Here is a 27,757-nt window from a genome sequence, read left to right as displayed (position 1 = left end):
GTATCTAGAGTGAAATAGGCTATCCCTTTTATCAAATATTTTCGACAAGGTACTAATTGTTTCCTCGAACGAAACCTCCTCCGGTTTTTTTGGTAGAATTAGATTTGCATACTTGGTGTTTTCATCAGTACCCAGTTTTTGTAGTAGCAGGGTAACTTTTTCCTCATCGGTCCAGTCTAAACATCTTTTCGTAAAAATTGTTTCGTATCTTCTGTAGTATGCAGGGAAAGTAACACCAGTATCCGGGGAGTAACGAAATTCCGTTAGTGAATTTGAAATACCCTCGGCAGAAAAATTAGTCTTCTTCCCGGTCGACGTTAGAATTAGCTTTTCTAAATTCTTTTGCTGTGTCGACATTTGTCGTTGTAGTATGTTTGTTTGTTCTTGTTGTGCCTCTAAAGTTTTTTGTGTTCTTTCTTGTTGTTGTTGCAGCTGTTGCTGTAGCTGTTGTTGTTGAATTTGTTGTTGTTGTTGTTGTTGTTGCGCTAAAAATTGTTGACTCATTTTTGTCTGTTCCTGGATGCTAAGGGCTAGAGCCTTAGTTAACTCTGCTAATTGTTCCATGTTAGCTTCTAGTACAAAAATGTCTTTTCGAATTCTACACAATAATTCCAAAGAAAAATCGTAAATTTACGTATATCGTAAATTAGTAGCAATATGCAGACACAACACGTTTCAACAAAGTTCATCCATAGTAATTCAACAGGCTTTGTAAAATAATTCTTTTTTTTTTTTTTTTTTTTTTCAACAACGTAAGTTCATACACAAAATATTTCTTACTTCCCACGACAAATAGTTCCAATTATTTATATAAAGGCAATAACAAACAATTAATTTTCCAAAAAAAAAAATATATGGCTGCCGTTCCCACGTGGCATAAAATGGTACAATAGTCGTTGTATTTATATTTTTTCTTTCGAAACTCGTAATCCTTTAGTGTAGTTTCGAATTCAACTTGCGACCATTTTTTTTTTTTTTTTCACTTGTCAAAATAAATATAAATTCCACTTTACCTTGAACATGTTTCTATAATTTCTTGTGAGTTCTTTACGAAGAAAAATCCGTACTTTTCGCTACTTTAGGTAGGAAAATTTTTTAAAATTCATTGACGCACGTGGTCAAAAATCCTTGTGTAGTTTGTTTTTTTCGTAAAACAAAAAATCCTTGCATTGTACACAGTCCTTGGTACGGTAATTTATCTCTGTTAAGAGAAAGAACATCCTTTCGTCGCCATTGTTATATTCCTAAACACTTAGGAAATAAAGACAAACGTGAGTTACACCGAGTGGTATGTGTAATGGGGTTTATTTATAATACAGAAACGTAAGGCTGCTCGCCTAAGGTAAATAGAAGTACATAGTAACAAGTATGGGGAAGAAAGTATGATAATCAACACGTAAGACTATCCGTCTTACTGCGACTGCTTGTCTGCCGCTGTCTGCCGCTGTCTGCCAAACAGTCCAATATATATATACAGTTTGTAACCGGTGTATAGCCAGTTATGTTCCTTCACAACAGTTTTTTAGGGCTCGCGAGCTTTTATCGAACTTTCATTCAGAACATGAATAAATTGCGTGCGCCATTGAATGTACTATAAAAAAAGGACAAAAAATGGGACTGGACGCCCGATTGCTAGGCAACTTTAAAGAAATTAAAAGGTGTATTAACATCAGATTTATCCCGGATTCATTTCAATCCGAAACAAGAGTTTATTGTCGCAACCGAAGCAAGTTCTTATGGGATCGAGGCGTGCATTCTACACAAGATGGCTGATGGGTTCACTGATCTGATCGCCATGCGTCAAGAACTTTACTTACTGCCGAGAAGAATTACTCCCAAATCGAAAAGGTAACATTGGGAGTCATATTCGGTGTTACAAAATTCCACCGATATTACACGGTCGTAAGTTTAAATCGCAAACTGACCAAAAGCCGCTTATAACCATCTTTGGCTCTAAAACTTACACAGTCAACAAAAATGGAGGATCCTTCTACTGCATTATTGAATTACGATTTCAGTATAGAATTTCTTACATCTGCGAAGTTAAGTCAGGCAGACGGATTGTCGCGATTAATCCCGAAATCAAAGGAACCGCTAGAAGACAGTAATAGCGTCACTACAAAGTGAAAAGAACTACACACAAATACTATGTAATACGATCAAGGAACTACCAGTTACTTTGGGAGATATAATATGGAAGGCTGAAGAAGATAGTTTCATCAAAGAAATGAAACAAAACATTAAATCGGATGAATCGTTGGCAGAAGCTTATTCTATGTGCAATTACGTACTGTTGTATCGGGAAAAATTATTAATTCCAGCTACACTACAAAAGAAAACTCTAAAGGATTTCGATATGAGGCACTCTGGGGGTACGCGACTGAAGAGGTTCATAAGGTCCTACGTTTACTGGAAGAGTATGGGCACTGATGTAGGAGGCACGGTAAAGTGTAAGGGATGCGCATTGGCAGCAAGAGTGCTCCGAATAAATGTATTCCATGGCCTAAAGCGGATAACCCATGGCAAATAATGCACGTAGATTACGCAGGCCCACTGATGACAACTATTATTTAATAGTGGTAGCCAGTTTTTCAAAATGGCCTGAGCTATTTCCATGTAAAAGTCTAACAACGGAGTTTACCATCAGGACTCTTCACGAATTGTTCGCTAGGTTTGGTATGGTTGATTGTCTAGTGTTAGACAATGGCACACAATTCATTTCAACAGATTTCTGGGACGATTTCCAGGTTAACCACATAACGATGCCAACTATCATTCCCGATCGAACGGTCAGGTAGAGAGGTTTGTAGACACGCTGAAATGAGCCCTGAAGAAAGTTAAAGGACCGCCCTCAGAAAAGGCGCTACAACAGATTTTACAAGTTTACCGAATTACGCCCAATGAAAGCACTCCATCGAAGACGTCGCCGGCAAAGTTAATGTTTGTTAGAAAATTTAGGCCGGTCTCCGAGAAACATTTGCCAAAACAGGTGAAACTGCCCAATGCTGTATTTCATGAAAAACGATATTGCCTGGTGAAAAGTATTTTTTCAGATACACAAAAATAAAAGTATGATGTGGGAACTAGGAAAGGTCCAGAAAAGGATCGGCCGGATGGTGTACATTATCGAAGGTCCGAGATTGGAGCACCAGAAGTGCTTAGACCTAATTCGGAAACTTATAACCGATGACGAAAGACAACCCCTTGCTGAACAAGAAGTAATGCGTTGACCTGTAATGTTATTTTGCACTCGACGATGTAATGCTTAGTCAATGCTGTTTTTATTTTATATTTTATTGGTTTATGTAATGTTTTTCTGTGGTAATAATATTAGCTTTTATAATATGGGGAAGTCCTTCCTACGTAATATTTCTTGTTATTCAGGCATTCCTTCGCAAACTTTGTATTAGAAAGAGTGCCGGTGTTTGTCAGTTAAAATTTACTGCGGATTGTTAGTGCTTTTATTTCTATTACGATTTGGGCAATTTCTATGCCTGATAATTATATTTTTGTTTCATAGTTGTCGTGTTCCCTAGTTTTTTTTTTAAATTATGTTTTCCATTTAATATTGCATTATTATATACTTTAATTATCAACTCTGAGTTTAAGGGCAGATCTAGGACATTCCCAGGTTGTTTTTATAAACGATTTTTTACATTTATTTGTACTTTTACGGAGAAATGTTTTCTTGATGGGATTCAAGAAGTTTTGCCGACTTTTTATTTCGCAGTTGGTTAAAGGGCGACATATTCAAAATTATATTTCCTTTCTTTCTAAAAGTGTTTTTTATTGCATTTTCACCCAAAACAAGGCACGGTTCGACTTTAATGTAGGGAGCTACTGTCTGAGACATAATTGAAAAGATACTATGTTGGGAGTTGAGCAGCAAGATGTCTGTTTATATTACACTTAGCCTTCTGCATGTCAGTACAGCCGGAATAGTAGGACCCCGGAAGGAAATTCTAAAGTCTAGAAGTTCCTGTGAAGTAAATATTAGAGTAGAAGGTATTCTTGCATTTTGGGGATATCTGCAGTATAAGGCCGGAGTTTATTATTTGTCGGCTGTGTCGGGAGTATTTACGTCGAGGGGATAAAAGGGCATGAAGTTCATCGGAACATGTACCATTAGAATACTAGTTAAACAGGCTGGTCGATCCACCATTTCGTCGGTGGGAGAGAGGCTGGCGCCTATCTGACAGTTCGGGCCGTATAATAAGTGGTTTCCTTTTATTTGTATTTAATTTCGATATTATTGTATCTACTAACTAGGAGCTGTGTTGTAGATGTTGATATATATCTTTAATAACAGTTCCAGCATTAAACATTTTGCTATTCTACTGTCGATTGAGTTAAGACTATTCTTCATGGTTGGCCACGGATTTTGGTGGACTTATATTGAATTTCCTTTATTTAAATATGTTTATTTAAGTTTAGAGTGCCATCTAACGAATTGTTTTTTTTTTCATCCGCTACTTATACTTTAAGGCTTAACTTTAATCTTTCTATGTACATTATTTTTCTATTATGTTTCTTGTTGAATTTGATAGAATTTTAAATCCTAGCTAATCCAGCATCTCTGTAATCTAATAATTACATATATACATGGGTGTATATAGAAATGAATAGCTAAATAAAAAATACTAAGTTAATTTACGTCTCTATGTTAATTCCTGCTTTTAAATATATATAATCTGAGAGTGGTCTTTCTTTGATGTGGCCTTGTTGTCGAAACGCATACAGATATTTATTTAATTAATTTTCTTTTCGCATTCATTGTTGTATATTTACTATCTAACATTTCTCGTGCTCACAGTTCGCCATTTTTGTTTTAATGCATTGAATGTTATTATTGATTAGTACAGATCTACGTTTTTAATTATGTTGATTTGGTTATATCAGTATTTATTTCGGTCATTTCCAAGGCTGTACTGAAACTTCTTGGGATATGGAGAGATAGAAATCCTTGATGTCATTCTGTAGTGCGATGTGTTTTACTTTTAAAGTAAACGACTGTTTCGGTATTCTTCGCCAATTGTTTTATTTCCAGGTTATTTTCACTTCCTACGTCTTACTAGCGTAGCGGTAAAATGTCAAGGTCTGTTTCACTTTCTTATCTGCCTTTGGGTTTGATTTTTTTTTCTTTTACACCTACAAACATCCGGGCAATGACGGGTTCTCATGCTGGTTTGATTCCGTGATAAGTTTCTGCATACTTCCCAGATTGTAGTATCGTATTTCTTTTACATGATATTCACCACTTATCAAGGTCTGGAAGCCACTCGGGGATAAGGGTTATTCGTGTACAGTAATCACTGGGATAATATCGCGGTAATCCTTATTAATGGAGATTTGATTAAGCGTCTTACTAAAGGGGGCGGTTCATCAGGAATTGCAGGCATCCAAGTTGTAGTCAGGTGGGAAACCGGCAAACGGAAGAGAGTTCCACATGCGTGCACTTCTAAGAAAGAAACTTTGTTCATGGAATCTACGCTTTGATTTAGGCACAGATAACGAGTGGGGAAAATTATTGACAGTCGTTTAAGCTAGACGGGTGTTTTTCGTGAAAGATTGGCGAGGGGGGACGAGAGATTGGAACTCAGACAAGCACTTTTCATGGAAATAACGATAAACCAAAGACAGGCTCGCAACATCTCTTCTGTGGGTAAGAGGTAGCTGGGAAGAAAAAAGAGCAACGCCCACTAAGACACGACGTCTATTTTGTACTCTGTCAAGGCCGGATAGGCTGTTTTAGCAGCTCCTGTCCAGAGGTGGCGGCAATACTCCATTCTTGGACGTACTTGGCTTTTATATGGATAGAGCATTGCGTCAGCAGTGGGATATCTTCTAGAGCGGTAGAAGGATCCTACCATTTTTCCATCGACCTTGTTCAACAGATGTTATGTACGTGTTCCATTCCAGATCAGGAGTAAAGGTCACTCTCAGAAGCTTGTCAAAACATGGACCCTATCCAAGACGAGATCCATTTATTTCAAATGATGGCAGATGGGGTCAGAGCGTTGATCATGTAAATATAGGAGCTTGGTTTTAGATGCATTAAAAACAACCAGCCACCTCTCCCTCCACTGTACCTCGAGCTCAAGATCAGCGGAGAAAGCATTGGAGAGAACGTTGTCATTTACGGCTTTTGGTCTGTTGCCATATATGGGCATGTCGTCAGCATCAGATTTACAAACGGACATTGTCTCTTACTTTGTTTTTATCGAGTTAAACAAAATTCTCAGCGTGGCATCGTTTCGGATCTTTGCAAGGCTTGGTCGTCTAAAGCGAAAATGTTCCAAAAAGCGGCAAAGCATTTAAATCATCGTACGTTTGATTGACTTTGCTTAAATTCGACACATGCAACTTCTTCTTACTTTGCTTTTTTCTAGAAATGTTTCTTTTACTAATACTAGTTATATTGTGTTTTGTAGGATTAATACAGCAAGTGTGCTTGTTATTGCAAAAAAATACGTTTATGACCTTTAAATAAGATGTGGATCTCCATACGTTATAATTTATTAACTCATTTCTAGATTATCCGTTATTTGTTTAGGTCTAGACTATACCACGTCTATTAAGTGTCATTCATTTGTATCTATATTTTGTAGATTTTGTCTTGTGTTGTTTGATTAATTAGCAATATTCTTCTTCATCTGTTTTGTAAATATTCATAGTTTAATCCTGTTTTGAAAGATTTTCTCAGAGTTTAGAATGTGGCTAATCATTGTGTGAAACTGTTTTTGTAGATGTACACATTTTTGTAAATATTTTAAATGCAAAAGTTCATTTAATAAGCCAGTTTCAAAGTTAATTCTGTGTTTCTTTTTTTGCGCTTTGAAGTGCTTGAATCCGGTTCTTTTATATCACGATGTTCATGTCTATTAAGGGAAACGTCTGCTCGCCATCGCATTCGACGTATTATTTAGTCAATTTTTATTTGTTTAGTAATGTATTCATGTTTAATAGTGGGCAGTGTATATTTAAACGATGTTTCGAGGTTAGCTTTTTTCCATAAGTATTTATCATGCAATGAAATAAATTCTATTTAAAAGATATTTATTTTTATTTTATGCATCTACATGGCATTTGTTGCTGTATTTTCAGTATTTACTACGCCAGTACTCGACACCTAAGGAGATCCAGATATTAAGTATTGAAAATAAATATTGCAGTAACACTACACAGACCTTTCGGTGTTTTAATTTCATGAGTAAAACATGACCCTATATTATTCTCCCTTTGATGTGCACTTGTTCTCAAATGTTATTATAATAATATATGATATTATAATACATGTGATTGAAATGAAATTTGCAATATTGTTTTTAATCTTTCAGTGGTTCCTTAGCGAAGAAAAAAGTCAGCAGAACATTATGTAAAGAAGGAACACTTAACAGAAAGAGGGTAGAAATTAAGGATAGGCTGCCCAAACCGAAAAAGTAAATTAAAGATCGCCTTTTACAGTTTTATTTCGTTATTTTTATTATACTATGTAGCACAATATCATTTTATCGTATTTATAAATAAACTTATTAATTTAATTCATATGTGCATGTTCTATATTTAAAATGAATTACTACTTTTTTTATATAAATGCTAATAAACTTACATTCCTTTGCGTTTCATTGGTTATTCCGTCGAAAAATATTTTTAGCTGTATCCGGAAACATATACTTTATCAAAATTTATTGATTAAATGTATTTCCCATTTCGTGGAATTCCCCCAGTATTCCTAGTCATTCGTATATTTTCGAAATATATTTAATTCCCAGGATGTATTTTATAAAATTTCGGAAAATCCCTGCCTCTATTTTTTCCTTTATAAGAATTGCTTTATTCCTGTTTTTACATTTCATTAAATTTCGTTACAATTTACAATTCTTATATTTAAAAAATGATCATTTATTATATCTGCTCGGATGCTTGTTTATATAATATTTATGAAAATCTAGTCTCATATTTTGTTAAAACATGTCTACGGACGTAATGCGTTTTCTTTTAAAGATTTATTTACAAATACATAGTCTTTTTGTTTTGGCGTCAGCACATTTAATAATACTTATAAAATTCATAAAATACGCGGTATTTAGACATTTTACAAAATACGGCTTGTTGTATAAGAAGAGCGATACAATTCATAAACCTTAAGAATATTTACTAACAAATTTTGATTACGTTTTTAAAGATTTAAAAACATATACTTCGCTTTGTAGCGTATTTTTTATCTTCTTTCGTTTTTATTTTTAGTTTTCATTTCAATTTATTTATCGCTCATTTTTATTTATTGTTCGTGTTTTTTTTTTCAAAACCTATTTCTTGTTCGTTTTTATTTTTTAAATCATTGCATTCTCAATGTCTGTTTAATTATTTTCTTTATCTTCCAACTTCATAATTATGTTTTTACTGTTTTGATATATTAATCATGCATACATAATTACACTTTTTAAATTTCCTCTGAGTAAAGTGTCAATAAAAGTTGAATCATGTTGCGTTTATTTCTTTGTAAATTCATTTATTAAGTAACTAATAACATACTATTACTTTTAAAATCTGTTGCCATTTTTTATCTAGTTTTAACGCACAAACAACACAGTTTGAATACATTTTCCCGCTTTTTTTGTAAATACTAAATATGTTTACTCTAATTATGAATCGTGTTTTTCATTTACTTTTCTGCTGTTTCAATCCATATTAAAAGTGTGTAAAAAGTTCGCATTCAATATTGGCAGTTTTATTCCTAGACACATCTTCCTTGATTGTAATTTGTGTACGATGTAATATTTCAATGACTAGGCTTGTTAAAAGTGGTGGTTAAATTACCATGCATGATAAGAGGGAGCCAGCGTTACGTTACTAATGGTAACAGGCGGTGCATCAGATATATTTTTATATCTATAAGTAAATTAATATAAGTAAAATTACATTTTTTCATCCTTTTCTTAATTTCCATTATTTATACCCTTTTCTGTATTATTGTACTATTTCAGATTTATTATTTTTTTATAATTACTGTAATATTTCAGACCACTGTTATCCTCTTTGGTGTTAATCGTACAATGTTTTGTACTCTTTTATCATAATTACACATACTTTGTCGACTTCGGAAATCTTTCTGTTTGTATGAACAAGCTATAGATTGTTCTCGTTCTGTCAACTATGATCGGGCCAATTTATTAAGCAATACACGACTGCATTCTGATAATCATCCGCACTGAGGGTTATTGAGTGTAGAGCCAACAGAAATATATCCGTGTTCGATGAGGTGCACATGAACAAGGAAAGGGTTCCTATCGGCCGAAACGCGGTGATAATAAGTTTCCAAATTCCAGCAATAATCTTAATAATCTGAATTAGTTGTACCTGTGAAAATTCCACATCCGACTCATTAATGTGTAATATATTGATATTGGCCTCCTTTAGTTCTTCAGCATTCATAGAGAGGCTCTGATATTATTTAAACTCTTTTGTAAAAAAACTGCAAAAATACTACTCTGAGCGAGCAGCGACGCACGGCAAAGCCTGGTTGTAATGTCCACTAAAATATTATGTAATATATATTGTAAGTCCACTAAAATATTATATATATATATATATATATATATATATATATATATATATATATATATATATATATATATATATATATATATATTTGACGGAGGCATAGGATTTTCATGGATTCATAATAATTTGAAGTACGTTCCTTTGGACGACAAATATCGAAAAATTGGTCTAAAACACTAATATCTAAGTCATCCCCTCTTTTTGATTGTGCAGCCATAATTTAAACCTACCTCACATCCGGTTTGGTTATGAACGCAACAACTAATACGTCAGGATTTTTTCCAAGTTCTTTGCCTTCTTCGTGGAACGGGTTGGAGAATTCCTACCTACTGGCTATTTTTTTTTTTTTTTTTTGCTCAACATACACCGCAAAACACCCGGGAAATTCCGGGAACCCAAGCTTGTTTATAATATAAATTGATTCCTGAAGTGCTATCAGCTATAATACAAACCGAACCCAAAACTTATGAAGGATTCTTGGTGAGTGACATTAGAGGGAGCGTGAGTGAGAGAGAGAGAGAGAGAGGGACTGAGAGAGGTGTATATATAATTCTCTCACACGAACACCAACACATTTGTGCCCAAATGTGCATAGTCGCAGTTTCTTTACTATTCTCTATTTCTATACTGCACGCGTAGACCTAAACAAATCTTTATCTACCGAGTAGAACAACGAAATGGTTGCCCTATGAAAGACGACATCATGCTATTTCCGTTTGACAAAGAGCGGTTTTCTTTTTTAGCTGATGTGTAAAAATCTAAAGAGCGATAAAAAGCTTTAGTCATGTCAAAAAGTGATACAGTCTTTAATGATGGGAAATCCACCGCTGTACACCTCATGCTTTTTCTGTATCCACTTATAACGGAACCATTGCCAACACCCTAAAAATGTAAATCCAGATAACAGGGATGCGTCCATTGTGATTTTAACACTTTAATGAGGGCAATATGTACCACGACATATCTGCGAAGTCGGCTTGAAACTCAACACAAAACTGTATCTGGATGTGCTGAAGAGTATGGTGATCTGCTGGTTCAAATTGGTGGTCGTATGCAAATACTGGACGTGGTAGCAGGGCTCAGCGCCGGTCCACAAGTTTAGAGAGGCCAAGGATTTATTTCAAAAGATGTGTTACGACTTTGTACCTTTCTCTCACTTCCTCTCTCTTCCTCCGTCGATTTAAACCCGTTGGACTTTTTCGGTTGGAAATGCCTCGATAACATCACCAACATGACCTCCCACTACACTAAAGCCAGCCTGATCGCTGCCATTTTGCGAGTATTCGCCTAGATTCCGCCGGCTCTTATGGAAAAGGCGCACTCTCCAGCCTTCACCAGTATCGAGGCAATGCTTGAGATTGAAAGCGGTTACATTGAACAGATATCAGCTTCACTACGTAATAAAGTTACCTGAATTGATTTTACAATAGAAATTTTAAAATAATTTGTATAAAGCACAATTTATCGCCCCCCACTATATATATATACATATATATATATATATATATATATATATATATATATAATTATATATACATATATATATGTGTGTGTGTGTGTGTGTGTGTGTGTGTGTGTGTGTGTGTGTGTGTGTGTGTGTCTTAATGAACTGCAAATACGTCTGCGGAAAAGATAATATCCAACACTTCTAATACGTAAAGACATCGAATTACCAGAAAAAAAAACTTCTAGTAGAACAAATAAGAAACCAAAACAAAAAAAAACAAAGTCTAGTATATCCCCACACACAGTATAAACAAATTAAAACTATTTACAGATATAACAAAAAAGTATCCTTCTAAATAGTAACTATAACCTATACATATTTAAACAACAAAAATAATAGAAAAAAAAAACGCCAACCAAAAACCTAAAAACACACTCTAACCTCTCTAAACTCAATCAACACTGGGGGTTACAAAATGCAACAAACAAAGGTGTAGACTTAAAAAACTCAACACAAACATTCAGAATAAAAAATCCACCTAAATTTCACCGCCAGAAATGTAGTCTATCAGTAAGATGCTCAGCATGCAAAAATTCTTACATAGGCGCCACCAAAAAACTGGCAATGATGTGGCCTTATCAAGGAGCAATATGAAAATTGCAGTTAACAGACATTTCTATGTTTAAAACACGTACAAAGACGCACTGGAAATAACATCAAAAGAATGCCAACCTTCGAAACATATTTATTTTTGTTTACTTCCACAGGAAAAAAAATCCATAACAATATTATCTCCTAAATCGAATGAGCTTAATATTATCAGAGAGAACGATTGAAACACGTTACTTATTCCAATGATTTAAAATAATTATTCCAATGAACTAAAAAATGAATAAAAATAATATATGAAATACTAAAAAAAAGATAAGAAACATAACAATTATGGTGACCACACTCATATATATATATATATATATATATATATATATATATATATATATATATATATATATATATATTTATATATATATTTATGTCTCGGAAGTAGAATGAAAAGCATATCTTATTTTTCTTTTATTAATATTATTGGAATCTTTTCTTTATTCCTTGTACACATTTTTTGTGAATTATTCCATGGAGGTCTGCCTTTGCATTATTATGGGCCATCTTCTTCCAATTACGGGATTTCCTGGGATTTTACTTGTACAAATAGAAATTCTTTAACTTTCTTAAAGTTTTACATTTGGATTTTACCGTCACTGGATTTTTTTTTATTTCCCACCAGACTATCCATTCATGTGTAATCAACTTTTTCTTCATTATATTCCCTTTGCTTCACTTTTTTTGTTTTCAAGTAAGATCTTTGACTTACTTGTTGTTTCATTAAATACTTCTGCATGCAAAATCCGATCCCGCATTTTGCTAATTTCTACCCTCTTATTAGAAGGAGAGTATTTCTTCGAAACTCCGCGGATTAAGGACTATCCATTTATCTAGGGTTTCCTTTTCACATTAAATATGTTTTTAACTCATTTGAAAGTGTTTTTTAACATATTTTATTAACTATTTGCTCATATTATAAGCTCTATTTCCTATTCGGTTTTATCGAGGTTTTATATCTAGTTGCGATGATTTTATAAATATTAATTCTTTAATATTTATAATATACTTTAATTTTACCATCTGTCTGGCTGCATAACCTACACGGTGTCCACAAAGTCTGGCCACATAATTTACACAGTGCCCACAAAGTCTGACTACAAAATCCACACGGTGTCCACAAAGAGTGTAGCCAGACTTTTTGGACACCCTGTGTGTATATATATATATATATATATATATATATATATATATATATATATATATATATATATATATATATATAAATTATCTTATCAATTTTTAATCCAGACCTTTATTTTAATTTTTTTTTCCAGATACATCTGCCTTACTTTTAATGCTAAGTTTATTTATGGTGTCTTTTAAATTCAATAAAAACCCTTCACAATTTGCTGATGAGGAAACCTTGTTTATTAAAAAACTATATGTAATAATTATTGTCCATAACTTGATGCCTACCACAATAAAAACACTGTTTTCCGAAACGATCGTACAAATAATTGATTTTGTTGTTGTTCCTTCTTATGAAACGGATTTTTTATTTAATTATAATTTGATTTTTAAATTATCAATCACATTACTATATATATATATATATATATATATATATATATATATATATATATATATATATATATATATATATATATATATATATTCCACAGTATCTTTTTCGGTCTTTCTCAGTATCTTTGAATGTTTGTATTTTTTTATCGTCCAGTCTCATTCTCTCCCTCTCTTTATCATTTCCCTTTACAGCATTTTAACCTCCCTCCTATTAGTAGTGTTTCACTAATGTTCTCTCCTGGAACCCCGACACCCATTTACCTTCTCCAACTTTAGGTTAGTTGAGAACTGTCCCTTCTCTTACCCTTCCCCACTCCTACCTCAATATCGATACGCTAACAGACAATTTAATGCCAGCTGATCAATACGACTTCATACACTCGATAAGTCGGTTAATTGTGATACGTGTACAATGCTCGAAACGTAAATCTTTTGCCTTCTCTTTACGTTTCTCTATTCTAAAAGATAACTTCTGTTGTAACATACACAATTTTACTTTTTAATCCTATGCGAACCTTTTATTATTTTCTGGCCTTTTCTCTCACTCACTGTCTCTTTATCCTTCCTCTCACACTCTGACGCACTATATTAAGAACGATACCTTCCATGTCGCTTAATATTCTATCTGTCTAGTGGTACTAAGAAACCCACATACGAATATATATATATATATATATATATATATATATATATATATATATATATATATATATATATATATATAGTAAGTTATAAAATATATATGGCGATTAAGCTACACAGAATATTCCGCGTTTCATCCACTCTAGGACTCTTCAGCCTGGAGAGTTCTAGAATGGATGAAACTCGGAATATTCAGTGTAGCTTAATCTCCATATATATTTTATAACTTACTAACTAGCTCTACTTACGTATTCAGTACATTTGAAGTAAATACTTAAAGTTTACGCATAAATGTATACTTTCGTATATTAATTTTATGTGAGTAAATGAAGTAGTTATATATATATATATGCATATATATATATGTATAGATATGTATATGCGTATATATATAAAATATATATATCGACACACACATATATATAAGTAACTGCATTTATCTATCTATCTATATATATATATGCATGTATATATAGATATTGATATACGTTCATAATCGTATATGAAGATATGTATTATATATACATGCCTATATACATATGTGTATATATATATATATATATATATATATATATATATATATATATATATATATAATTTGGTGGTTAAATCCAAAATTAAAATTAAAGAAAAATCACTATATAGACACATATATTCGAATTCAGAATTTATTGTTTGGCAAAAGGAATATATAGAAGGGGTTATGTACTTTCCTTAATCAATGGATTGCTCTATTCTTAAATATTGAGTTTTTCCTTTTTGGCTAGGATCACCGTGAAAGTATTACTTCAATAATATCTGTCAGGATTTTTCATCTGATTTCTATCAGTGTCTTATCAAGCTTATATATATATATATATATATATATATATATATATATATATATATATATATATATATATATATGTATTTACACATATATATATATACATATATATATATTTATGTTCCTGTGTATGTAAAATGTCTGACATTCTCTAATAAATTTGTGTATATACATATGTATATGTAAGCGTGCCCCTCTCTCTCTCTCTCTCTCTCTCTCTATATATATATATATATATATATATATATATATACAGAGAGAGAGAGAGAGAGAGAGAGAGAGAGAGAGAGAGGTAATAGAAATTTCCAAAGTGCACTTGTTACACTTACACACATCCATGAATTCTAGACTAAAATATATCCCTATATGGATGACATTAATTTATAAACACACACACACACACACACACACACACACACACACACACACACACACACACACACACATATATATATATATATATATATATATATATATATATATATATATTTAATGGAAATGGTAATAAATAAAAACTGAAGAAAGTGCTCAATACTGTTGTAGAGCAAATATGCGTTTTATTTATTCATTTATTTATTTATTTTTTATTATCATATCTTTCTCTTAAGTTACATTATTGTTTCAGCTACCCGGCCGTTTTTTTGGCCGTCTGTTGCTTCCTCAGACTTTTACATAAATATACATATATATATATATATATATATATATATATATATATGTACATATATATATGTATATATATATGTATCGATAGATAGATAGATATATAGATAGAGATAACGATAGATAGATAGATGGATTCATTGATAAATATAAATATATCGATATTAATTTGGGAAAATATATGCAATAGTTAGGCTACCAATAGAATTCGTTTTCCTCACGTATTGACCACTGTCTAGGAAAACACGGAAAATAGATACAATAAGCTTTACATAGATAGATGAAATGCATATGTATATGTATATGTATGTATATATATATATACATATATATATATATATATATATATATATAGAGAGAGAGAGAGAGAGAGAGGAGATGCAAGGATTTTTGTTTTTAACCTTCTCTTTTTCTTTTAGCTTTCTAACTATACCCACCGCCACCTTTACATAATAAGAACTATTGAATTCACATTTGCTTTCTTCCCACACATCTTCACCGTTTCATTATCTGTTAATTTGTTTTTACTTTTTTTTTTTACTAGTGTTTCTTTCTTGTATGATTAGCATTGATTTTATTTGCTGCAACAACGTCATTTGACACACCAACTTCCACTCCTCAGGAACGTTTTTACACTGACGTACCCACGTTACCCCCTTTCCTCATTCTTCAAACCATCTAATAGTGGCATTGCTGTTAATGCTCTGACAGTCAGTATTAGTAAAGTAAAAATGTTGGGGTAAATTTTGAAATGAATTAGACAAATTTCTATATACGGATACATTTTCAAGAATACAAACATCTATATGCTTCAGTTTTATTGAACACATGTATAATTTGGATTATGACGCGACTATTCTTATTTTAGACTAGCAGGCTGTCAGGCATTGCCCGGTCGCAAAATACGCTTGAATAGGATATTTTATTTATGCAAATTTTGTTTTTATTATTTAATAATATTTGATTCAATATATTTTAATGAGTTAAAAAGTTAAAAAGGAAATAACTTGCCACCATCAAGAATCGAAACCAAAACATTTAGCTCGTGATTTACTTTTTTCTTTGACGTTAATGTATGAGCTGTTAGGACATGTTTGCGGCAGGGCAAAATATTAAAACATGAACGAATATAAATTACGTTATGTATGCATATTCGTAATGCAGACGTTGATTTTCACCTGCCAAATTCCATGTTTTAACATGTTTTACACTTTTGCAATTATTTTCCGGTGCTGAAACCCAAATAGAAATTTTCATCTCGGCTTGAATACTATATAGGTTTTCTTGTGGTATATAGCCCCAAAATTGACAAAGGTAGGCATTTTTAAACAACTGTATATATACGCGTACACACACACACACACACACATATATATATATGTGTGTGAATGGAAATGTATAAAAAGGTATACGAAAAGTATAAAAGCTTATAAGTTTTCTTTATTCATTTTCAATTGGTGACGTGCAGGAATACAAAATAATATTATGAAAACAAATTTAAAAACTTTTTTTACAAATACATAATTTTCGACCGATCCTTCAGTCTTCATCGGTGTAGATATATAGAAAGAGGTTTGCGTTTACTATAAACTTTTATCGCAAATATTACGCAAGTACAAATCATATTTAATAGCTGCATTAATATAATTACGCGTAATACTTGACTAAAGAGGATTATCCCATAAGAGAACTGAAAAAGACTAATGGGAAATTAATTAAAATGAATGTTTAAAAAATATGCAAATTAGCTAGATCTTTTGAAGATGAATGTAATTCAACGTGCTTTATATAACAAAGTTGTATTTTCTTTTTAAATAAATAGAAAAAAAGGGTTTTGAATATGAATATCGATACGCAAAAAATTATACGAGTATAGAGGTGATTTTGTTCAACATGTTGACCGATCTGACATACGAACTTCTTTCAGGCGTATGTTCTTGTAATTCAATAACTTCGAATGGAACATCTTAAATGCACGATTTTGTTGGAACTACCTCGTCATTATTCAATGCCATTTATTCCACATATGTTATAATCGTATTCTAGGTATTAACCCACAATTATATTTTTTCTCAATATTCAGCAGACTTTTCTGCAGATTACATTTAATAATTACCGAACAATTAATGAAAATGGAGCAAGCTACTTGTGTGGATTATATAAATGAGTTCATTCGAATTCTTGTGCAGTATTTTGACTTCGTCATAAAGAATAACATATATGTGAAGTTTTAACCGTAGTAAATTTTATATTACGTGGGACGAAAATCGTAAGAATATCTTCCAAAATGAACACAATAATCCTAATACTAAAAACGATACCAATGAAAGCTGGTCAATTCGTGTGCTTTGGAATTTTCAGAATGAACTACAACTGACTTTACCAAGCACTTTATTCACCAACCCGATCTAATCAGTGTGTAATGGATAAAGTTCTTCGTAATATTTTTCTTGGTACAGTTAAACTCTTATGGAGATTTTGGTGTTACCAGATAAGGTTGTCTGAAGATATTGGCTTCCTGAGACAGAATGCACCTTACATTAATGCTTTTTTTTTGTTTTTCTTATTTATTTTGCAAAAAATCAATTATGTTTTTCAAAACCAAAACCAAAAAACACATCCCGCCCTTTTCCCATTTTCACTTTTCCCATTTCTCTTTTTTATCTTCTCCACTTCCTCATTGATTTCCAAACCTAATGACTACCAAACATTATTACTGTAACCCTAATCCCTCTCCCATTGCAAAACTTATTCATGTCCTGTAAGATAGAGAACAAAAACGATAAAATCCCCTATAAAACAACGAAACCAAACACTACACACGAACGATGGAAAATACAAAGAGCTTTAAGAATAAACACCTTCTTCTAAATAAGTGAATACAACATAAGTGCTATTTCGTAAATAACTGGATTGCCATTAAATAACTGGAAACTTGTTGATATGCTGTAAAAAAAAAACAATCTCCTGATGATTTAAAGTTCAATACATTCCACAGCAATATTTAAAATGCAAATTTATTAAAACTAAAACACAGTCAAGTAATACAGAACGTGAAAATGCTATTCTTGTGGATTAAATGAAGCATTTTGATTGGCAGACAGTGCAGATTTCCGAAGACGACATAGATTTTCGAGTTCAACAAAATACATCTGCAAACAGTAGGAACATATATTAGCAGACTCATTTTTAAAATAACACTGCAGATAGGCAGAGTAGTCAGAAGAATTCAAATGATATGAACTATGTTTCTATTATACAATGTTATTGCAGTACACTTAATGTGTAGCTGCGCTTTGATAATGTAAAAATAGAATTTGAATGCCTTCTAGACATTATCCTTGAGCACTTAACATCTCTCTGTACAGGAGTTTGCCAGAACATTAGCATGAGGATACTTTTCCCTGGACGTAATCCCTGAGCAAACATTAAAGATAACATAGTCTTCGCTGCCCAAATAAGATCTTCTCACAATGGCTAACTTACATTAGCGTTTACGAGGAATTGAGCACCTTCTCCAAATGTAGTTACCTCCAGTTATAGCACGAAGCTAGATACTTCATCAGACATTGTTCTGGAATCTACTACAACTGAGTTTGCCAACGGAATTTTAAAAGCTCTGAAACCCGTTCAATTTTTTTTTTTTATTATTGTGTTGTTATTTTTTAATACAATTTTTTTATGTAACATTCAATTTTTACACTATGTTTATTTTATTACGTTGTTAGGTAGAAGTATAGCATAGTTACAATACACAACCCCCTCCTTATGATAAGAATGTCTTTCTAAATCATAACTTTATTATTGCGGCGCACACACATAGATGCACACATGTCTGCCATTGTTTGTCCCAAAATACCGGAATTTTACAAGAAACTCGGTCTGTAATATGTAACATTACGACATCAGGTTGATACAATGTACGAGACCCATTTTTTCTTTTTTTTTTTTTTTTTTTTTTTTGGTTTTAGAATTAGATTTTCCTATTTAAGAAAAATGCGACGTTACGCATGGCTGTTAACTAGCTAGTGTCGAATTTTTTTATTATTATTATTATTATTATTATTATTATTATTATTATTATTATTATTATTATTATTATATTTTAGACAAAAATATTAAGATCTGGAACTTTGTATTTAAAATGGTGTTAGCAAGATTGCATAATTGGTTCCATGTTGAATCGTCAAAGACGCAATAATTGACTCACAAGTTGATACACTTAACGATATCTGTTATGGATCTTGTTTAAAAAAATGTTACGCTGCACCGAATTACTCAAATCACTCAGTGTAAAAGTCAGGTGAACCTGACCTGAGCCGTTTTAATAAAAGCAATTGTTGTTGACAGGACACCCACAGTTTCAGCTTCGTCTTCGCATTGACTCTCAAAATGGGCAGGTTAATGGGATACGCGAGACTAGAAATAATGATATTTCCATGTGGTTACACATTAAAAGAATTCAAGATTATTAACGCTTGGATTATTTATAGCGGATGTTTTGTGCTGTAAATTCGTTTTATAATAATGAAAAATTCATAATATAATAGCAGGCCGTTTGGAGTTGTTCTGTCGGGAGAAACGTTTATATATGATAGTTTTGCTTTATGCCGGTTGCGTATTTATTATTATATTGAACCTAATATATAGTAGTAAGATAAAAATCAATGCGTGTATATATATATATATATATATATATATATATATATATATATATATATATATATGACGGGTGCAATCACCTAGAATCGAAACCAATACACATTGATTCATATCCTCATTTCTTAGGGCTTGAACCGCGTATGTATAGATGTGTATATATGTGTAGATAGATACATATATATGCATATATATATACATATATACACATATATATAACTATGTATATACATATATATACACATATATGTATGCATATATACATATATTTTTACATATTTATACATATATATACATATATATATACATATATTTTTTATATAGACATATATATATACATTTATGCATATACATATATATACACGCATATATATATACATATATGTATACATATACATAAATGTATACATATATACATATATACACATATACACACACATGTATATATATATATATATAATCTGACATCACTAAGGAGCTGTGAAACAGCGAACCATTACTGTATTTGGTTGACTATATGCTTTCTCGCTTGGAGTGTGCATATTAGGAAGTGATATACACACTGCCATTGGCGTATTAAGTTATGCTCTTTGTGTAAACCACTTCCCAATCTGCTCAATCTAACATAGGGAGCATTATACTCATCCACATGCATTACTGTTTTGCTGTTTCACAGCTCATCAGTCTGGGCGATAAAGTTTCGATCTTGGCTTAAGCGATACTCTTTGTGTAAACAAATTGAGCTTAGGTATTTGGACAAAAACATTTTTGGTTGAAAACATTGTTAATTAACTGCCGGCATAGCAGATACCACATAGCGCAAATCTGAGAAGCTCCGACTGTCGGTTGGGAGACCGGGTTTCGATCCTCGCTTAAGGTAGTTGCTTGCCTAGCCGAACTTATGAGCTGTGAAACAGGGAAACGTATTGTATGTGGATGACTATATATATATATATATATATATATATATATATATATATATATATATATATATATATAACAGTCAGTTTTACAACAGGGCAAGTCTGATGTACCAAAGAAAAATTTAGCAATCGTCTTCCGTTTATAATCAGTTCTGCTAAACTGATTATCATAATGACTAACCATCTGCAACTGCAACCCTTAGATGCACATATCTCTATTTTTACAACTTTTGTTTTTCTTTCATACGGAGTCGTACTACAGTGCAGTCACTTGCCGCATAATGCAAGCACCAGGAGGCAGTTGAGAGCAATGGTGCTTCTCGTAAGCCAGTCCAATAATCGATGACGTTAGGATGAACTAGGAACATCAAAGGATGCAGAGTTGGTAGAAATGAATAACGCAGAAGAAAATGCTATAAACGAGGAAGCTGCACCCCGTTTGCATAACAAGGCCGTCTACACCAGCCTTACTCACCCGTACCTCGCTATCGATATTTCCGGCTGGGACGTGGTTCCTCGATACTGTTTCGCGCCGATTCAAAGAATAAGTATAGACGTTAATGCAGTGTGGTGCGTGTACGCAGAAAAAAATGGTGTCTTTATTTAATCAAAGCGAGTTTTAGATTCAGCCTACTTTGGTCTGTTTAAGTGAATGACTGTCTACCTCTCCATTAATCTACACATTTCTATTCCTGTCTATCCATTGTAATCTTTGCACCGATGCTCTTTTATTTTCCTTTGTGGGCATGTTATCACTCCCCATATTGAAGCAAACGAGGTCACCTGATAAGCTGCATAGGAAAGAAAATGAGAAAAACTGATGTGACAGCCTTATATATAGATATATATATATATATATGTGTGTGTGTGCGTGTATGTATATCTACATATATATATGTATGTATATATATATATATATATATGTATATATATATATATTCGAATGTTACTTACTTGAAAATGAATTGTTCTAATATCAGAAATCGCTAAATATGATCTGGACATCAGACATTTGTCAAATTTTGGTTTATAGAAAAATAGGGCAGCCACTGGACAGAACCTAGCATTTTTGTAGCAGAAATATTCATAGTTACGTGCAGAATAAACATTTAAAAGTATTTACTACAAAATATGGCAAACCGCACACATTGTCACTTTAAATAGTCCCATTTGTATTTTGTTATAATTGTACAAAATTGGGTTCCAAAATAAACACATATTGGATCATAACATATATATATATATATATATGTGTGTGTGTGTTTGTGTGTGTGTGTGGGTGTGTAAGTATATAATATATATATATATACATAGATAGATAGATAGATATATAGATAGATTGATAGATACAGGTTATTTAAATGATAATACGGGAACTTTTTAGATACCCTTATCAAGCTCTCTTAATCCGACACATCTTTTTTATAACCGGAATTGGATCATATAACTACCTTACTAGATTACATTCAAATCTTGTTGTGATCATCCTAAAATTTAGATAATAAAATAAAATAAACAAAAACGGATATAGAACACAAAAGAAAAGGAAGAGCAAAATAAGTTTTAATGTTTCCGTTATATATTATTTTAATATATTTCAACTTTTTAACGCGTACTTTATAAAAAAAAAAATATGTATTCTTACTTTATCAATTCTAATCTCCTTTTGGTTCCAAACAGAACCATTTTCCATCAGCCCGGCTTTTCTCGGACTCTCTCTATTGTTCATAACGTTATGTGCATATATATATATATATATATATATATATATATATATATATATATATATATATATATATATATATATATAATGTTCCCATGTCTAGGTGATTTACATCTAAAATTTAAAGTATTTAGACCCAAATTTGACACACAGATACACAGACAGAAATATATACAGACACGTTCACTTTTATAGATATACTAGCATGAGTGCCCGGCGTTGCCCGGGTATTTGGAGGTGTATGTTGAGCAAAAAAAAGCGGTCAAATATTGCGTATGGAAATGCACACACACACACATACACAAAGAGAGGCACATTCACTTTTATATATATATATATATATATATATATATATATATATATATATATATATATATATATATATATATATATATCGTATAACATATTTATATTTTAACCCGCTCGATATAATATGGATAAAATGTGAATTTCTTTGAAATAGTCTGGAGAAATCTTTTATATATAAATTTTATTGTAAAACCCTATTTTATCAAATAAAACTAGTTTATTAAATTTAAACCTTTACTTAAAATTACATTTTTTGTAAAAAACTTTTATATAAATTACAAGTTTAAATTTCAAATTATAACTTTCCAACTTTTATTCCAAATTCAACATTTACAAAACAATCTCACTATTAAATTAAATTTCTTATTAATACATATTAAAAATATATTTAAAACTAAGCATCTCAATATAGACTTTTGTTTTAGATAGCGATGCTTATCTAGCCCAAGTGATTTATATACTTCATTAAACTCTTACAATATTATAATTGAAACGATCTAAAATTTAAAATATAATTTTTATAAATATATATCACATATATAACATCACATTATATATAACATCACAAATGAATTAAAAATGTATGAAAGATAAAGTAAATTAAAATAATTGGATTTTAAAAACTATATAATGATAAAAAGTTTAATAATAAAAAATTTCAAATAAACAAAAAATAGATAAAATACATATATAAAAAAAATGAAAATAAAATTCTTTTTAAAAACAAAATATATTGGTAATTTGGATTTTGTCTTTTTTTACTGTCTCAGTGTGTAAGGAATGCTTTCGTTCTGTGTATAAACTTTTGCAGGTATTTGCCCCGCGCATTAAAGCAGATGTTTCCTGGGTCGTTTATTTACTGTGGAATATGTTGTTTTTCCGCATTGCAAAGTGAACACTGTTTCAATACTGAAGAGTATGGTGCTTTGTGTTCCATTTTTCTCCATTGAAAAAAAAGTTTTTTAAAAGTGTATAATTTTCTTTAAGCTTTCATACGCGGATTGCTTAGTCTTAATTCGCTGTCTTAATTCTTGTATTAACTCTAAATAGCTCATGTTTGCATAATATATCAGCTTAAATTAATCTGAGGCCATTCAGATGTACTTTTAAGGTATGTTTTTTTATACTGGTTAGCTATTGTAGCTTCGTATACAAGAGATTCAGATTTACAATTGTCATCCGGTGGGCATTCATTTTTGGCTCTACAGAAGAAGCCTGCGTTAATTAACTTCTTTGGTTCTCTAGAGATGATAGACTTAATCGGTGGTGCTGTCGAGTATCTTACGTTTACAGTGTTCCTATAAAAGTTTGTATGCAATTAGTGTTTTTTGGAAATGTTTATTCAGACGCCTAAGGAAAAAAGGTCCCACTTTAGCTTTAGTGTTAAGTGAGAACGGAGGTAAAAAACAACTTATATTCCGTCTCTTATTTTTTCTATTTTCTTGTTGATCCTGAGTTTGTTGGAATATTAGGTTCTATCTGAATCCACATTTATGTATGCAACGTTATAATATGGTGCTGCCTATTCGAACACTTCGACATTCAAAGAAAGTCTTGATATTCTTTTGCTAACATAAGCTACCATGTTTTTGACCATTGTGTATGGATGCCATGAAGTTTTATTTATGTATATGCGTTTTTAATTTGGTTTATGGAGGGGTTTCATATATTTTTCTTTATTTTAGGTCTAGTATTACATCTAAGAAATCTACTTTAAATAATTTTGCCATTATAGTTATCTTAAGATAACCTAGGTATGTGGAAAAACATATCTACATCTCTCTCAAGTCTGTCTAATGTACATCCATTATATATAAAAAAAAATATTATTTAAATTTTAGCTTGTTCAGAAAAACGAGATTTGAATGTGATCTAGTAATGTACCTATCTGATTCTAATTCTGGTTACGAAAAAAATTATGTATCCGCTGAAGACAACTTGATATGGGTATGTAAAACGGACCCCCTTATTATCATGTTTGAAACCGACGGTACTGATTACTTATCTCATTTCCATTTTCTGTAAATAAAAAAAATATAGATTCGCTTATATTTTCGACTTATGCCCTTATAATAGAGCCCATTGCTGGAATTCTTTTTCAAAAAAATAAAACTATTATATATATATATATATATATATATATATATATATATATATATATATATATATATATATGATGATGATTGCAACGTCTTGTCAGACGAGTGCCACTTCCTAAGACACTGAAAGTTCATGAGCCCGAAAATGACATATAGTCCTGTCGGCGAATTCACATGCTCAAGCGGGCATGACACTAAAGACGGTCATTGGTATGCATACATATATATGCACACACGCACACATACATATATACACATATAACACGCATATATACATGCATACATACACAATACACATTACGCACACATATATATACATACAGTCAAATGCAAACATACACAAGACGGTCATTGGTATACATACATATAAATATATACATGCATACACACATACATGCCTATAAGCATACGCTTATATATACGCATATACATACACAACACATAATACACAAACATACATATACATACCCACATGCATGCATACACATATACATACATATACACACATATACAAATACATACATACATATACTTACACATACACATACATATACACACATATGCAAATATATATATATACACATACATATATATGCATTCATACACATACACCCATACATGCACATATACACATACATATACATAAACACATGCATACATACACATATATGCATATCCATACATACATGCATACAAACATATATAAATGTATATACATACACACACATATATACACACACATATACATACATATTCACATAAATATAAATACATATAAACACACATGTACATATATAAATACACACATACATATATAAATATACATACACATATAAATATGCATACACATATACATAAATAGATACATATAATGATGGCAGATTAATTGTTACATGCATCCAGCATTTCAGGCGTACACACGTCACAGCTTTTTTATCGCCACAGGGCTTTTTTTAAAATAGACAAATGCCTGAGGGAGTATCTATACAAAGATGATGTTACGGAGTTTTAGCTTTGTACGACAGCTCAATCTCTCTCTCTCTCTCTCTCGGTTCAAAATGTTGAAATCCAGCAACAAGCAAGAGCAAGATAGCCAGCAACAAGTCAAACTGCAGACCAGGTTAATGCGGGTACGTGTCTCCCGCTTTGTTGTTTTCTGTTTTAAATCAGAGATCCGCTTCTCCCAGAGGGGCTGCCCTCACCATGCCCCATGGGAGCCCTCTCCATACCACACACACATGGAAATGAACATATGCATGCATACAGATGTATGCCAACATACATATGCATGTGCACACACATGCAAACATACACACATAGTAGCACACAAATACGCATATACATACACATGCACATACATACGTACACATAATACACATGAAGGAACATTCCAAAAGTCTTAAATACTCAATGATCAGGACGACGATGATGGTGATGGACACGATTTAAAAAAATGGCACGGATTTACATCTTGTTCTTATTTTTACAAAAAAGTTTCGCTATAAGATTATCACTTTTGAAGTAGAAAATGATGATGATGTGGAAAATTTCACACATTATTTCACAAATAAAATCGACGACGAGTCAAATATAAACACAGTCCAACCGACATATATGTATGTGTATATGTATTTATATATTTATATATATATATACATATACATACATACATACACCCATTCATTTGTGTATATGTATATGTGTATATATATATATATATATATATATACATATGTGTGTGTATATATATATATATATACATATGCACGCTGATTATTGATAATACCTTTACAATAAAATATTAAATTTCTTAATTTTCTGTTAATTAATTTCCGAAAGATATTTGAGAAAGAATAAAGTTTCAACAACATCGATGTATTTGTTTATATGTTCTTCTTCATTTTTATTCACTCTCATTAGTAGATGAAACATATTTTTTTAATATCCGCTTAGAAGTGCAACAGAATTCCGAGTTCGTAAAGATTCAATCAGCAATGAAAATCCGGTTATAATCAAGTAATTTGCTAAAATTAACGATTTTCATGTCAGTTGACCAATGTTTAAAAGAAAAAAAAATGAGAACTCATTATATTACAATTCTAGGATTCGCAAGACTCAATTACTAACTTAAGCTCATCCGTACAAACACCTACGCAATCAAGGTACTTTAGTCGCGTCACAACTGGATCAGCTTTACTTATTCAAATCCATATGTATATCATTTATATAACAATGCCCCATCCAAAATTCTGATCGAAAGTTTTATCATTCAACTTTGTAGCTGACGACAGGAACTGTCGACCTAGGTGTCATGGATTCGAATCCAGATTTTTGCACATACCCCACTTTCGCTTAATACGTTGGCAACATTCACGTGGTCCATCCTGTAAATACCTGATTCCTTTATGGAACAATATCGAGGAAATCAATGATAACTATATAAGCTTCGGGCTCATACGATATGATGATAATGACCTAACGTAGAACAAGTCACTTGGCAAAGTTTAAAGTTTATTAGCTTGGAACTGACCGGTCGATGAGATGGTATTACGGAAATGATGGGAATTGCTTCGGGGTCTCAATACGAAGCGAGGGAAATCGTAATAATAAAGGAAAATGTAATCGAATTATGTAACCTGCTTGCCGTATCAACGTAATCTAAGGAGTGACAATTATTCTATTAAAAGGGCCACGTTTCTCATGGCACCAGAGCTA

At 31.8% G+C, this 27,757-nt stretch overlaps 1 protein-coding gene across 1 annotated transcript in view; it reads right to left on the bottom strand.

Moving 5' to 3' along the window:
• Nucleotides 1–27,757, bottom strand: part of LOC145256105 (general transcription factor II-I repeat domain-containing protein 2-like) — a 780,669-nt gene that overhangs the window by 585,915 nt on the left and 166,997 nt on the right. The window lies entirely within an intron of this gene.

This window comes from Euprymna scolopes, chromosome 32, assembly GCF_053919585.1.
Source record: "Euprymna scolopes isolate OS-2025 chromosome 32, ASM5391958v1, whole genome shotgun sequence".
NCBI classification, from domain to species: domain Eukaryota; kingdom Metazoa; phylum Mollusca; class Cephalopoda; order Sepiida; family Sepiolidae; genus Euprymna; species Euprymna scolopes.
Note: the sequence above shows the minus strand (reverse complement) of the source record. Positions and strands in the feature narration are given on the sequence as shown.